The sequence below is a fragment of the Trachurus japonicus genome, chromosome 21 (genome assembly GCF_045865225.1).
Source record: "Trachurus japonicus isolate A0001 chromosome 21, Traja_1.0".
Classification (NCBI taxonomy): Eukaryota; Metazoa; Chordata; class Actinopteri; order Carangiformes; family Carangidae; genus Trachurus; species Trachurus japonicus.
The window spans coordinates 12280788-12296592 of NC_140927.1; the positions used below are offsets into that span (position 1 = coordinate 12280788).

At 41.5% G+C, this 15805-nt stretch overlaps 2 protein-coding genes across 2 annotated transcripts in view; one reads left to right on the forward strand and one right to left on the reverse strand.

The window, feature by feature from the left end:
• hdac4 (histone deacetylase 4) overlaps positions 1-8246 on the reverse strand; it is a 133311-nt gene extending 125065 nt beyond the window's left edge. Inside the window, exon 1 of the mRNA XM_085764291.1 lies at positions 8110-8246. The gene's annotated coding sequence lies outside the window, so the exon portion shown is untranslated. The remainder of the gene's footprint in view (positions 1-8109) is intronic.
• Positions 1-15805, forward strand: part of asb1 (ankyrin repeat and SOCS box containing 1) — a 230980-nt gene that overhangs the window by 189054 nt on the left and 26121 nt on the right. The window lies entirely within an intron of this gene.

Consider the following 15805-nt stretch of genomic DNA (forward strand, 5'->3'; position numbering starts at 1 on the left):
CTAATGCTTTTGGCGCAGAGATCATTTCATGCCAACGTAACCAGATGTAAATATTTATATATTTTGGACCCGTCAAAATTCATAAAACAATTATTTACTACACTATAAAAAAATTATGTAAAATTAATACTTTTATTCTGCGTCCCTCTAGACGTTCTGTGGATGTATTATTTTTGAAAAATTACTTGTTTTGATGAAAAAGTCGTAGCTATAACCTTTAAACTTTGCAGAAATACACTATGGAGCAACTGCAGAAGCAACATGCTAACCCGATGTGCCAACTCTTTCTAGTTACAACAGTTTCATTTCTGAAAGTGATAGAGTGGCTCCCTCAAATCCAGACAGCCTAATCTCAAAAGTATGTTTAAAGTTTTGGGTTGTGGGGAAAATACCAGAGAGTGCCATGTTTCCCTTGCATGTGTGAGTATGCATTCCTATGCAACCTGGAGAGAAATGTGGGATTGGGGATTAGAATATGTGGCGTCAAATATCAAGAGACAGCTTGATGAAGCACGTGGCCTTGTCTGTTGTTGTATAGCTACATGTGATGTGTGGGATCTACTGGAACTTCAGACTTTTTATTTTTAGATGTGTAACTGCATCACTGTGAACATCAGTAAACAAATTGATTTTTTTTTTTACAGTAATGGTACTAATTAGACTTATTTATGAGTTTGATGTGTCTTCATATGATTTATCTCCAGAGTTAGAGACAAGGGCACAGCTGATGGTGATGTTAATCAAACACACATGTGTTGTCACCGTGGTGACAAAAGACTGGCTGTTCTGGAAGAAAGAAAAAGTTGGTGTTATCATCTTATCATAGAGCCTGAACAGAACTATAAATAACTGGGGGCCACTCTCTTCTTTTTCTTTATTACTCACACTCTTTCAAGGTCACTCTCACTCTTTTACACATATTGGAAGAGAGTGTAGAGAGGATTGAAACAAAATGTCCTTTGAGTCTGACCTTCCATTTTAACCTGTAATTTGGCCCTTTGCTTTGCTTTTCCTGCTAGTACCCGTGATTTCCCTACAATTGAATCTTAATCATTATCAATATTTTGTGCTGGGGATGCTGAATTAGTAGTAAAACTGCACACACAACAGTAAGATGTAGACATACTAATGTGTTTTTGTGTACTGAAATATACACTATAATGTCAGTTTAAGAGAGAAACAAAAAGAAAATCAAAACGTTATGGTTTGTTGATATACAATATGACATTGTGTCAAAGCTACTTGTTCAGCAGTATAGCAGCTTCTTCTACACATTATTGTTCCCTTCATGTCCTTCAATAAAAGCCGTGACGTTGCCTCTGTTTCCCCTGGAGAGGGCTGTGAGGAACCTGCCGTGAGTAAACAGTGTTTGCAGGAGGTAGATGGCAACCTGTTTGTTTTCTTGTACTTAAGAATTATTCCCTGGAGATTCAGCAACACAGACGAATCTCATTGTTTGGCATCTTCACATCTTGCCAACTGTGATGTTCCTGTTCTTTGTTTCTTTTGAGACATGATGTAGACTGTTTATTCTAATGAAACCGTATCAAAGCACCTCAGATCCAGTGGAGTTATTGAACCATGATCCTTGTCACAGTATTACCGTATATCACATAGTATATGTGCAAAGGAAAAAAGAATGTAATCACCAAATGGAACAAACTTCAAAGTGTCCCTTGAACAATCTAATTATGCTGGAAGAAAAAAAACACAGTACTGAACACAGTGCTCTGTTTTGGCATGTTGAGCAATACTTTCTTTGCATCCACTAGGGCTGTCGCGGTAACCGCAAAAATGAATCACAGCAGTACTAAGAAGCCACCGTCAACACCGCAAGTAACCAGCCTGAAGCCACGGACTACCACCTCTGCAACTACACCCACAAGTTCGAGCCGACATCGAACTCACACATGCTTTTAGCGCAGTGACAGACTGGCCATAGGCAACGTGGGCAAATGCCGCAATGGCTGCCTGATGATGCAGCCCCTCAGCCACAAATAAATAAATAAAGCGGTCAGCGGATCATCACAACGGCACAGTGTGTAGTGTCAAGACAGCAGCGACATGCAGTCATGCGCCCTCACAGTCCTCTGGGCACATCTGACCCACAGGTGCTGAAACCCATATCCAACACAGCCCGACCGAGAGAGAGAAACAACCCCCACCCCCACCCCGAGACTAGTAATTTAGTAATTATCAAAAAAAAACGCTAAATAGATTAAAAAAAAAATGAAAGGGAGTGGTGTGATAATACCACATATCGTGGCATAGAGCCACCTGACTCACCACAGGGGGCAACTCCTTAACCACGTCAGCCCTAGAATCCACTGAGAATAGTGTAACGGGGTGTTCCCACCAAACGCGATGACGCTTCATCGCGCGTCGAGATTACATGTAAAGTCAATGCAAACACGCGATTAGTCGCGTCATCGCGCCGGGCGATGCGATGGACGCGATAGCGCGACGCGATGGACGCGTTGGCCGCGAAAAATCGCCTCCATCGCGTCGCCCGGCGCGATGACGCTTCATCGCTCGAGTTCAAATAATTGAACTTTTGCGGCGAAGTCGCGTGAAGACGCGCCGCGACAGCCTATCAGGTTTGAGATCGTCACCAACGTGCTGACGTACGGACGTACTGGTGTTCCCTTGGCAGTTTAGTCAGAGCGAGTCTATTGACAATATTAGAAGTTTTCTGGTTTAGTTTAGTTTATTATTCAGATCCCCATTAGCTGCTGCAAAGCCACAGCTCTTCACTGTTGCTTTTCCGGTGCTGTTACAAACGTTTCTGATTTGGAGATTCGGACCTGAAAGCCCGTTATCACTGCTGTTTTCAACCAGCGGGCGCTGCGAGCCGGCCGCCCCGTCCCAAAGCACTCAACAGGCGGTCAGTCACACAGTAGTTCACGGAGCCGTCTCCTCCTCCTCCTCCTGCAGCCAGAGACCCACACCGCTGTTCCTCTCCCATCTACAGGGACAGGAACAGTGCAGCGACGGTGGTTATCTCAGCCAGAGAATGAAATAGTGGGAGAAATGTTGTTGTTTGGGCGGGCTCGTCGCGCGACGCGATGCCGCGACGAGGCGTTTTTTGCATATTGAACCAGCGTCAAAACTGGAGCGTCTAGCGCGACGCGATTTCATTTGACGCGCGATTCAATCGCGTTCATCGCGTTTGGTGGGAACACCCCGTCAGAAATCAAAATTCAGTGAACAGTTTAATAGGATTTGGTATCATTTGGGTTTTTTGCTATATTGGTACAATACATTAAAAACATCATTTTGATTTCTCATAATTTGATCATTTATAAGTATTAGTGGGATATGCTTTTATCTTTTCGGTTTGGTTTCTTCTCAACCTTGTGGCAACAGCATTCTCATGGCAGAAAACAAAGAAATATGTTTTGCCAGAAAATGTTTTAGAATATATGTTTGGGTGGGTAAACAATGGTTTTGCAGAACAGTCTGACAAAGAGGGTAAGACTTATATTTTCTTGCATAATAAAAAGCTTAGCGGCTTAACAGCTTTGCAGTTTGTTTGCAATGAGCTGTGTGAACAACCTGTCAAAGTCAATGTTAAATGCACCTACTGACACCCAATCACCGCTGCCACAGCCCACAATGCTGGCTACGGTGCTTATCATGGGTTCGCACAAGCAGTCGTATCCCCTTTATGGCATTTGTTGTCTTTCGCTCTTTTAATAAAATTGTTCTTAACCATTTGCTACACGTCCTGGTGTTGGCATTCTTTGATCCTTATTACCTGCAGCCATCAGAACAAGTGTCAACCAGCAACAGCATGTGGCTTCTGCTGTATGGGTTGACAGTTTCCAAAATCAAAAAGGATAAATATTTCAACCGACAGCTCAGACATTTAAGTAGCGCTGGAATTAAGCCAAAAACTTCAATTAAGTCCAGTAGACTGACTGACAGACAATAGACTACGGGCCATAAAGCAACTGGTGCCAAAAGACAACAACGGACAAACTATCTGTAATATTAATTGGTAATCAGGACAGAGTATGCCCATTCATGTCACCAAGCTTGTGTACCCAACACTTCAGTGCCATTAATAGATTTAATTCAGAACCATCAACACAACATCCACAACAAACAAAGGATCCCTTCCCTAACTGCCCAGCACTTGCTAACTGTGTTTGGCTAGGCATTGTGGGTTCAAAGTCAGGACAAGGTCCCAGCAAAGCACAAAGGAGCTACAATTGGTTTATTTTTGGAGTTGTGAGGCACACTGTGGGTATGAGGAGGTGAATCTGGGAGAATGATCCGCAGCCATGAACTCACTGGGTGACTACAAGGATCAACACAACGATTCATCAGGCCTCAAATCACATCAGTCGAGGCTGAGAGCTTAAGTGTAGTTTCCCATTAAAATCCCTGTGTCCTTTTTACCTCTTTGAATCTTTCCTCTTGTCCGTTTTTACTGCTTCTCTGGCCCCCCTGGCCAATATCCAACTTCCTCCCTTTTATGAAGTTACACAGCGGTAGGCCTAATGAGAGAAAGCTGAGTGAGTGTGCATTGATTGATTTCATTGGCCATTGAATTGTTTGCCCATTTAATTCAAAAGTTTAAAAATAAAAATTCAAGCTGGTGATGGACTGTGTCAACAGACGACCAAGTCACGTTTAGACGATTGACAATTAAAAAAATAAAATTAAAATACAGTGACAGGCTGTAGTGACCTGACACATACCCCCAAGTTTTAATAAAGTTGTATTAGTGGCTTCTAAAGCATTATGTGCAATGGAGAGATAAATACATGAACAGGATGGATGAGAACAAAGATGCAATAATACGCTGGATGGCTCTGGCCTGAAGGAAAGACCCTGACAAACAGTTTACAAATTCCCCCTGGGTGAACATGTCTGTGCATTACAGGCTCCTGTCTTCTTATTTGACCCCATGCAGAACAGTGGCATTAATAAACCCATCAGTATCCATTAGCCTGACAACACCCACAAATGTCCACAAACAAGCAAGCTTTCCCAGTGCCAGCTTGTGCTAAATGACAAAAGGAAGTTGGAAAGTCAGGTCTGAGCCCTGACAAAAGCAGAAAGGAACTGAGCTAAATGAGCTTATTAATGAGAGCACAAGAGGCTAACTTGGGACAAATAAAGGACAACACCAAAATGTTCCCAAACTCTGATAAGATGGTTACATGCAAGTCGGCTCGTAAGCTTAGCAGTCTAATGGGCTGAAACCATCAGTATGACTACTTAATTAATAAAAATAAAAAAAATGAAAATTAACCTGTCAGCAAACATATGAATTGTCTCTGAGGTTGTCCTGAAAAGACTAGTGTGAAAAATAATGGGCATGTTGTACAATAAATCATGCTTTTACAGTGCATGGCCAAAGCAATTTCTTCAATATTTCATAGAACCTTAATGCTGAAGACCCAGTGTTATATTCCATTTCTTAGGAAATAGATATGGGTGATAGGGATAAAATGAATAATAACATAAATTCATTTTTTGGATACAGTGATATAAACTCTTCTAATTTTTACACTGAATTATTGACCTGAATATTGAATGTTTTCTCACTTTAAGTTATAGGTGGTGGGTTGCATAACTTATAGACTTGCATAAAGTCTATACTTTGTGTGTCTACACTAACAATTTCCAGGCTGGATAGGAGGCTGCGGAAAGTTTCCTCAGTGATGATGAACAGCAGCTACGATCGGTCTGACACTCGGCCTGTTGTAATTGATTCCAGTGTTGTGGTATGAGACATGATTGCATGCAACCGCAACATCAGCAGTTTGATTACAGCCAGGGACCTGGAGACCACAGATGTTGATGCTTTTCACTGTCGAATAAGACAAAAAGTGTTACTCCATCTGCACGATATAGATATCAGAGCCAACACTCAGGTGGACCTGCCATTACTCCAACAACTGGCTCAAATCCAAAGCAATGCCAACGTCGACGTTTATGTTATCAGGAGTTGTCGATAACATTAAAACATTACAGATTTTCACTTTACAACCTAATTGAATTTCAAATTCTCTCTGGCTGAATCAGGCCAGCCACTTAGACCACATTCAGAGGCAGTGTGGGCTACATGTGGTTGCAGGAGGGTGAAGTAGACAAATCTTTCCGGGGCCAGCCGACTCCACCAACATCCTCCGCCTCTGTCTGATCTGTCCCGCCAGTTTCACTATGAAAAGAAAATATTTTTACACCTCTCTTTGCTTCCTATACACTGATTTACTTACTATTTACTACAATATCAACATTAACTGCCATATTGTTTGGGGGGGTTACGATTGGTTTGTCTCTTTCTCTCTGTGTGCGATGTGAAATGAGTGAAGCTGCATATAGTGTTTAGCAATTCAAATTTCCACGGCACATTACAAAATCTCTCTGTACCTGCCGGTAACTTGTATTTTGTTTGTCCATCACAGTCCCACAAAACGTAATCACTTCAGCCCCACAAATACAAACTGTGAGGCTGTTACGTCAATTGAATTTACCACAGGTGTTTCAGCTAATTTTTTTTTTCTTAGGAGAAGGACTTGACTCCAAAATTCACAAGGTGTGGAGTTTATCAAAGCTGTCCGTCTCTGGAAATCAAATTGTGCAACTTAAATCATGTTGCTCGGTTTATAAATAGCACACCAGTCAGGAAGCAGAGAGTTGATTTACATCACACCGAAAACAAAACAACCTCTAGAGTGAACATCACACCACAGAGTCGCTTGAACACTTCCTCTGTGGTCAGAGTCGTCCTGTTGTGTAGTGGGCGGCAAGTTTCAGTCATGCAACACATCGTATGGCTGCGGTGCATTATGATATTGCACCCCAAGAAGGCAACAGGCCTCATGCATTTCTCTACAATGAGTTTGTCTGACTGAGGAGATGTCTTTTTGTTTTGTTTTGTTTTTTGAATGCTCCATCATCACAGAAACACAGTTGACTTTAGAAAAAGAACAGACTGCCACATGAACCAAATGATGCTCAACTGCGAAGAACACAACAACGAAGACGCCGTTTTCCATCTCCTCCAGTCAGCACATCGTCCTCTAAGAGGAGCCCTCTGAGCCAGGTTTTTAAGGCGGCTGTGACCTTGTTTCTGTGGGGCCTGCAGTTTACAAGCGCACTCCCCCAGAGCTTGTAATGCTGAGGGAATAGTTTCCGCTAGCAAAAAGCTTAAAGGAGTGTTACCAGAGCAGGACACAGACACAGACATGGCCCTGCTGCTGCTGCTGCTGCTGCTGTGTTTACACTTCATGAAGACACAAGTTTACACCCAAAGCTGTGGCAACGGTGGTTCAACCTCAGCACAAACCTCCATCACACAAACACTGCTTTCTCCTCACACATTCACACACAGAAAGAGACACACACGAGGCAGAGAGAGAGAGAGACGTCTGGTTGTGTTATGTGAATTAATGTGTGTAAAAGGACAGACGTGAACATAGCCTAAACGAAAGACTTGGTCCTATCAGAGCTGGTTTACTTGTGAACCAAACAGCTGTGTGTGTGTGTGTTAAGTTGTGTAGCTGTGTGACACACTGACAGAGCAGCTACATGTGGCTGCTCTGTGCACCGAGCTCACACACCGGTGAGGTAAACGCTGTGACATGTTGTGTGTCGCTGTGCAGCAGCTCAACCTGTGACTTTATGACTGAGGAAAGTTTCACAGAAACACACAAACACTAACACACTGAGAGTTTCCCGCTGTTTCGACCTGACAACAGTTGTTGGAGACGATGGCGCTAACAGTGAGCCGAGCTGAGCTGAGCTAACGTCGCCGAGTAACAATGTTGTTCAACATTAAAAAAACAAACAAAAAAAAAACATTTTAAATGTGTTAAAGAAATAAACGAACAACGTCCGTGTTGCGCAACAGCTCGTAGCTACTTCCCATCTGCTGAGTGTGAAACGCGACGCGGGGAAAGTCAGAGAGTGAGTCTGACTCCGAGCAGGAACAGCGCACACACCAAAACTACAAGATGACCAGATTTGCTCCAGGTCCTCTCTCTCTCTCTCTGCAGGCTCAGGTCACACACACAGAGAGAGACACACACACACAGTGAAGTGGAAGCTGTGTCGCACAAAGACAAACACACGGGAGAGAAGAAACACTACCTGAACTCTTCACCTCTCGGCGCAGAGCCTGTCTGTGTTTGTGCCGGTCTGTCCCGGAGCATCCGCCGTCAGGAGTTTAGGACCCGTCGGTGCAGCACAGACCACTGAGCCAGCCGCTCCGCCATACTGAATTAATCACGTGTCACACAACCGCCTGTGTTTCCGTGGGAGGCGGGGTCTGCTGGACGGGATGACTGACAGCTGAGAGGGAAGCACAGACTGTAGCTATATGTAAAAAGGGAAGTCAGATAATGTCTGTGCGAGTGGATACATGAGTGAAGACTGTCAGTCGGCAACAGGCCACACACAGGTGTGTTTCATCCACTGGGGTTCATCCACGTTGTGTTAAATGACTGTGGTAGTGAATGTGTTTTATTAAACAGGTTATAACTATAATATTAAATCTTTTATTGTGTCCATGTGTCATGTGGTATATTGATGTGTTGATGAAAAGAAGGGATCACCTAGAATCACTCATTACCTCATCTATTAGACTACTCGACACCTAATTCAAACATCTTTATATATGCTGTAAATGTATGCCTTTCTTTATCTGAATTTATTTATATTTATTCTATATAAACTGTTAGCACAAGTGAAGTTCCTATCCAAATGGTGAATGACCTCTGACCTATAGGCTACCCCTTAACCTTTAGACTAAGAAAACACCATGAAGAACATAAGATAATTCAAAATATTAAAGCAAAAAGTTCAGGTGGATAATACAGAGTCACAAATGTTCAACAGTGATACAATGCACTGAACTTATTTGAACTCTACAATGAGTTTCCAAAGGATGCTGTCAAAACAGAGAAAAGCTTGGAGTCTTAAGTTGGTCTATTCTGGTTTGCTGTTGTTGTTTTTTACATAACCAGGGGCAAAAATGTTAAGCAAATATCAGCAACTCATATCGACTAGGCTAAATGTTGAAGTCAAGATCTCAGATTTAGACGTGAAATTCGGTCAAGAGTAGGTAGATTAAGAATTAAGTATAAAAAATGTATGCAACAAAGCCAGGGTCCCTGTTCACCAAAGCTCTCTGTGTGACTCCTCCAACGCAACAGATAATGTCAACTTCCAAGACCTTTCCGGGAAAGGTCTTTTGCAGGTTTGTGATGGGAAAGGCTTTCCCATCACAAACCTGCAAAAGTTCAATGCACTTGCACCTGCATATTCCTGCCAAACCTCTGCCTGCCTCACCTTTTTCTCTGGTGATTTCCAGGCAGCTTTTTCCAGAATGACTTTCCCTAACTGCAGGAGAACATGTGTCAACTTGTCACACACAGCGGTTGGTTTAAGACTTAGCTGGAGAGACATATAACAGCAGATTTTCCAGTTGAGGGAAGTGAGACTTGTATTCTTTCAGCGAAGCACTACAAGTTTGCTAAAAGCAATTTTGCACCTCTGTTGGTGGTGAAAATGATCATCTGCTTCCAGGAAGATACCAAAAAAAATGGTGATAGAACATTTGCCCATAAAAAAATGCGGTTGGAAACATTGGATTTATCACAACTAGCTCTAAACAGCTTAAACTGTCATAAAGCAGATTATTTCAGGGAACAGCTCCACAGCGAGAAAACTAAAGCTGTAACTGATGAGTGCGTGCATGAGTAAGACAGACACTGAAACCTCACCCTGTGCTACTGCCTTTGATTACCTTTATTTTCACTTTGTCTGCCACACTTTTTTTTACTCAATAGGTGAGAAGAACACTTGCTTCAAAGCAAAAAAATCAGGTGGTTGGTGGTGTCAGGCTGTCGGCACAGTGATTCAGAAGTAGCTATTTAATTTCTTTCAAATGAAGAAGAGAACCAACAAATGGCCATTAAATGTTTTCCACTTGTGCCATTGTACAACAACTGGTTTACTATGTCACAAATGCTAGTGAATAATTCTTTTCCATGAAGCATCTTTCATAACAGTTACAGTGGCTGCGAACGAGGTAACAGAGCTGCTGTGTGAACTGTGTGAAATCTTCACTTGGTCTTGATCCCCACAACCCAAAATAAGACTTGAAGATGTCATTTAACAGGGGTGGGTTATAATTTATCCAGCCTATAATCAATAATCTTTTTGAAATAGAATTGTCTTCTCATTCGTAAAGGTAGCTAAGTATAATTTTAGAGCAGAGATAGTTTCTATATTTTAGAGAAAATAAATCTTTGAAACAGACAGTAGCTCCCATAAGAAAGCCTTTAATTATCAAATCACATCTTTCCCCAACTATTAATAAACAGTTGTCAACACACAGGCACTTGCACTATCTTGCAGCTCAAACAAATAAAAAAAAATAGCTAATGCTCGATGGCAAACCAGTTTGGAGTTGAGAATCTCCTCAACCTCTTCAAATACTATCCAACCACACATCAGAGCGGTGGGATCAGACGGGAGGGTTAGGGTTAGGGTTAGGGTTAGTGTGTGTATACCCATAGACAGAGTCAGAATCAGCTTTATTGGCCAACATGGCTCCAGTTAAACATGCTCTCAAGTACCTGACATAGAAATTAGCATAAAGTAAAGAAATAGACAAAGTAGCCAGTGCAAAATATAGAGAATAGACAAAGATAAGTATATAGAAGAAAGATGAGTGGGCGTATACTATACACCATGACTGTAGAGTGTGTGGAGCAGCTGCTCTGTATATAGATAGATGTATGTTCTCCAACAGTGTTCAGTGCAGATCATCATCAGTGATGAGGAGCAGTGATTCATTTAGTGCACAACAGTAAGCTGTATTTTTCTTCCAGGCTTTAAGAGACACCTGATATGGCTGCAAACACATGCAGCAACACTAGGACCAGGGCTGTCTAAACACTGGCTCTCTAGCTTTAAGAGTGGGGATCCATCTGAAAAGAAGTGGAACAACTCAACCCGGTGGAGCTGGTGTCTAAAGAAAACACTGACAGCATAATAAGCATCCACTCAGGCAGGCCTGTCTACATAAGCAAGCAGAAAAAAAGCAGATTTGAACATAGATGGGACAATTCACCCCGGCCACAGTCTCCTCCAAAAGGAGGCCGCTGACAACATAATAAGTATCCTCCGAAACGTGTCCGTGGCTGTGTAAAATGGGATGCATCCAGAGTTTATCTGCTGCAACAAAAGCAGATAGGATCGCACATGATGCTATACCATGCAATAATATATACCATCAGCTCTTATAGTGCACAAGCTCACAAGCTTTTCAATATGCAATATGCAATTCAGTTTTTTCTGTCTGGTAAAATGCACAGAGGATGAGTTGCGTACATTGAATATGCTTCTCCTTGTGACATCAACAAGACTTTCAGAGTGGGTAAAATGTTCCTTTTTGCTCGAGAGAGCTCACATCCTCCTGCTCTGGATTTATTCTGCTTTACCACAACTCTAAAAAGATTCACTTTCTATTCAAAATGTGTTTCTCTGTTTTTGTTTCTCCCTCTTAAGAGCAGATTCATGCAGTGTCTTTTGAACTGACTCATTTACTGGGAAGTATGATTGTTTACTGTCTTAATAAGAGTTAGATGAGAACATTGATAATTCCTGTCAATACGATACATTTGAAGATAAAGCCAGCAGGTGGTTAAACTTTAAGTACGACATAATGTTTTTGTAATAATGAGAGCTGCTAGTAGGCTGGCATGTTTCCCCCTGCTTCCAGACCCTAGTGAACATGCTACTGGTGAAAAGCCATACACAGCATAGAGACATAGAGAATGGTACTGAACTTTTCATTTAACCTATCCTGTAGGTTTCTTTGCACAGACTGTCGTGGTATTTTATGATCGCATCAATTGAAGATTATTCAAAGAATATTTTCCTCTCTGTTGTTGCTGCAGTCTGTGTCACTTTGCAGCTCCACCACTGTCAAGGCCCTGAAGGTCTGAATTCCATTTTAAATGAGATAAGTATATTTACCGTGATAGAATTTTAACATGCAAATTAGGTTACATAGTTTTCTTTAAATTAAAAGTTCCTGAGTCGTGTTAGCTTGTGGCTTTTAGGACTGAAAGGGGAAACACATTCTGACAACATTTACCAAGCAGTTCATAAAACACTCGAATGTCATCTTCTCTGTCAGTTCATTTGACAGAGAAAAGTGACAAAAGTGATTGTTACTTTTCTTTTTTTAGAGTTTGAATGACAAGAAAATGTGAAAAGACAGATTTTCTCCCACCTCTGTTGGCACCTGTCTTGTGAGTCTTGTCAGAATCACTGACACCTGTCTGGGTTCCAGAAAAATACAATGACAGTAAACAGAGGCTTTTATTGGCAAATTTATCTTGATGTCAAATGAAACAACATATGACAAACCTGCATGTTGTTGTTGGTAAAGACCCTGCAGCTGTGTTGAACACTTTGACGTTGTGTTTATCCATCAAAGTGATGTTAAAGAAAAGCTAAATTGGTTACTGTCTGCACTGTGACACTTTTTTCACTGTCATCTCATCTGTGATACTTCCAAAGAAAACTTTGTGTTTCAGATGTCTGAGCAGTTGAAGCTTTCTGTCGACTCACTGGAGAAGATTTGACGGTTTGAATTTACTTTGTCATTTCTGTCGAGTGCATAGCACCATTCTTCTGTTCTGGTGCTAATGGTAAAAACTATCTTAATTTTAAGGCGGATAGGAAGGGTGACAATGATTAATTATTGAATAATTAATTATCAATAATTAATAAAACTTTAGTATTGTTCCTCACTTGCAAGTCACTTTGGATATACACTGTTTCCCATAAAGTTGGAATAAAATATTTTCTTTTACCTCTTCTTATGAAATGATTGTGGCAATGTGGTTTATCTTGATAGATAAAGTGTATATATCTTCAAAACGTTATTGGTCAATCTCTTCCAAACATACCACTGTGAAAATCAAACCACAATTAACCTTTATAATAGAAATAAAAAAGAGGAATGTGTCTAAAAACAAAGTTATTCCAACTTTATGGGCGTATCGATATATGTAAAATCAAATTCACCCAGGCTGAAAGGCAATACTAAGCAGCTGAATGTGGAACAAAGTTGTTAAAGCTCATTGTCAACATTTAATCTAAAATTGTTGCCACTTAATTTAATTTTTCTTATGTACGAATTAGTAGATCTTCTATTCAGGGAAAATATAAAGGACTACGTGCTCTGGATATGACATTGTGGGGAGTGGGAGTGAACCTTCACGTTCAAGCACTCCTGTGGTTTTTGAAGAGTTGACATGAAAAACAGACAGTTTGAGAGGATGGAATCAAAGTGTTGAGGGAAGGTCAGTGAGGACTTCACAGACAAGTGCAGCGCACAAAAGACACAACTTTCTTTACTGTGTCCAATTCATCATTAACAATAAGAATGGGGAGAATTAGGACACAAATTCAATGTAAGATGATAATTTGAAGACTATTTTGGTCAACACACTCAACACTTTCAAAACTGGGGCCAGAATGATCCAAAGCTTTTATCTTTGATTCAGATGAACATAAAGGTGTCAGAGTGAGACAGATAATAAGACAGACACGAACCTTCATGCACACACACACACACACACACACACACACACACACACACACACAGAGGCTGGAGGCAATGGTCCTTTAAAGGTGTTCAGAAATGGCCGTTTGTCCTGTTTGTCACGCCTCCTTCCACGAGTTTTCACGAGCTGCCGCACGAGTTTACCCGAGTAAGGAAAACAAATTTGATTGATTGTTATCGAGCGGGTGGGATATTCAATGTTTGGGGCGAGACCGAGCTCGGTGTGGTCCAATATCAGTGGCTGATGAATCGTGAGCAACGTGACGCATACGTGTGCCTGCATTATCCAATGCAAAAAAAACCTACCCCACTTTCATCCCGGATTTACTCGAAAATAGAATTTGCAGAATTTGTTTGGGCTACATTGTCTGATAGATGAGTTATGTTAAGTGTTATGCTCAAATTCAATTTTCTTTTCTGAACACCTTTAACATTATAGTTGCTCAGTGATGCCCTGCCTATATCAAGAAACATAAACAGGTTTTTGTGTCATACCAAACAGAAACCCACTCGCTTTAGTTTCCTTTATGCCAGGAAAAACAATATGTATTTTGTATTTGTCACACAAAAACAATAATAAGCTACAACTAATACCTCTCTGCTAACAAAAACAGCTTGTTCAACCAAACACTGTCAACAACTCTGCAGAAGTGCCAGTGCAGGCCTCTCAAAACACCTGCTTCATCAATCTCTCCACTCATCTTCCAAACACGACTGGTGATTTTATTTGAGCTCCCAAGTCATCCAAGATCTGCAGGAAACACACACTGTACGCCTTCATTGTAATATTGCTTTGACAGCAGCGGATGGATTTCCTGTACGGCGTGATGGGAAGATCGATTTTTCCAATCCCACGATAGTCCAGCGTTCTCCGGAGAGCACAGCTTTATCTTTTAGGAGATTAGCTACCGTTGGCACATTTGCACGCTGTAGGTTAATACAATTCAAACTGGGAGAGACGAGCAGAGGGTGGATGCCAGGGCATGCAAATGTGGCACACATGATAAACAGGGGAAATTGCTGGTACTGCCGTGAACTGCTGTGAGAGAACAGGGTTTTACTTGTAACCCTTTTGGAATAATCAAATCATTTCCCTCTTTTCCATTATCTTATTTAATTTCAAGATTTTAGCCACCCACAGAAGAGGGGAAAAGGCTAACAGGGCGTGTGTTTGTGCATCCAGCTAACTTAATTAAGGCCCAGGGTTGTAGTCCTTTCTCAGTGTGTTGATGTGGTCGAGTGGTCCAGCACAGAGACCACTTTCTTTCAGATTCAAGTGTTTTTTTTTTCTCTTTTTTATCCGAGACAGTGAAGATCACGTTTTGTGACTCTAGATTGCCATAGTATGCAAGATCTGCATGAGATCTGCATGACTGCTATAGGTCAGCTGATACTGTGGAAAGGGGCCTGCAGGCTGCAATTTGTTCCTCCGTCACGTCGGTTGTTAGACCTAAACAGAGAAGGAAGACAACAGGGAACAGTTATTAAGGAGTTCCTGTCGGAGGGACAAAACCTACAACTCATGATACAGAAAATCCTCATGATGTTACAGTTGTGAGGAACTAAGTTAGTCTGGATGATTTACAGTGAAACTGTCAGTGAGTTTTTTTTTTGTTTTTTTTTTATAAAGCAGAATGTTTTTAGCTTCCTTTCTCACCAAGAAAAAGGGTGACGAAAACGAGTGTCAATGAAACAACAAGGAACAGGTGCGTTCGGAGATTTCAGGATTTCAGGAATGCAGAAAATAGAATCAATTAAAATAGAGTACAATGCCACACAATGAGTCACAAATATCAGCCAACACCTGCCTCAGAATACAGACAAGTGGTTTTTATAATATGTAAATTCTCCTCAGATCCCGCTTTAAAGAAGGGATAACCGGCAGGGGATAGCAACAGCTCACCATAATGTATATCCTTCCTCCACAGTTTAAGGTGCAGTAAGTGGATAAGAGGGATTAATGGTATCCAAGTCACAAAACACCAGCCAATCCTGTTAAGCCGAGCCAGGCACGGTTGCAGTAGTTCAAATGTGTATGGCTTCAGTGATCCCTCGTGGGTCTCCTGACACAGAGGATCCCTCAGATGACTCTTATCATGTCTGCCTGCGTATGACCCATCTCCCCATCTCCCCATTGTATGCTCCCATGTGTTTCATTCTTTCTCTCTCTCTTTTGCTTCTTCTTAAGACTCTGTTGGC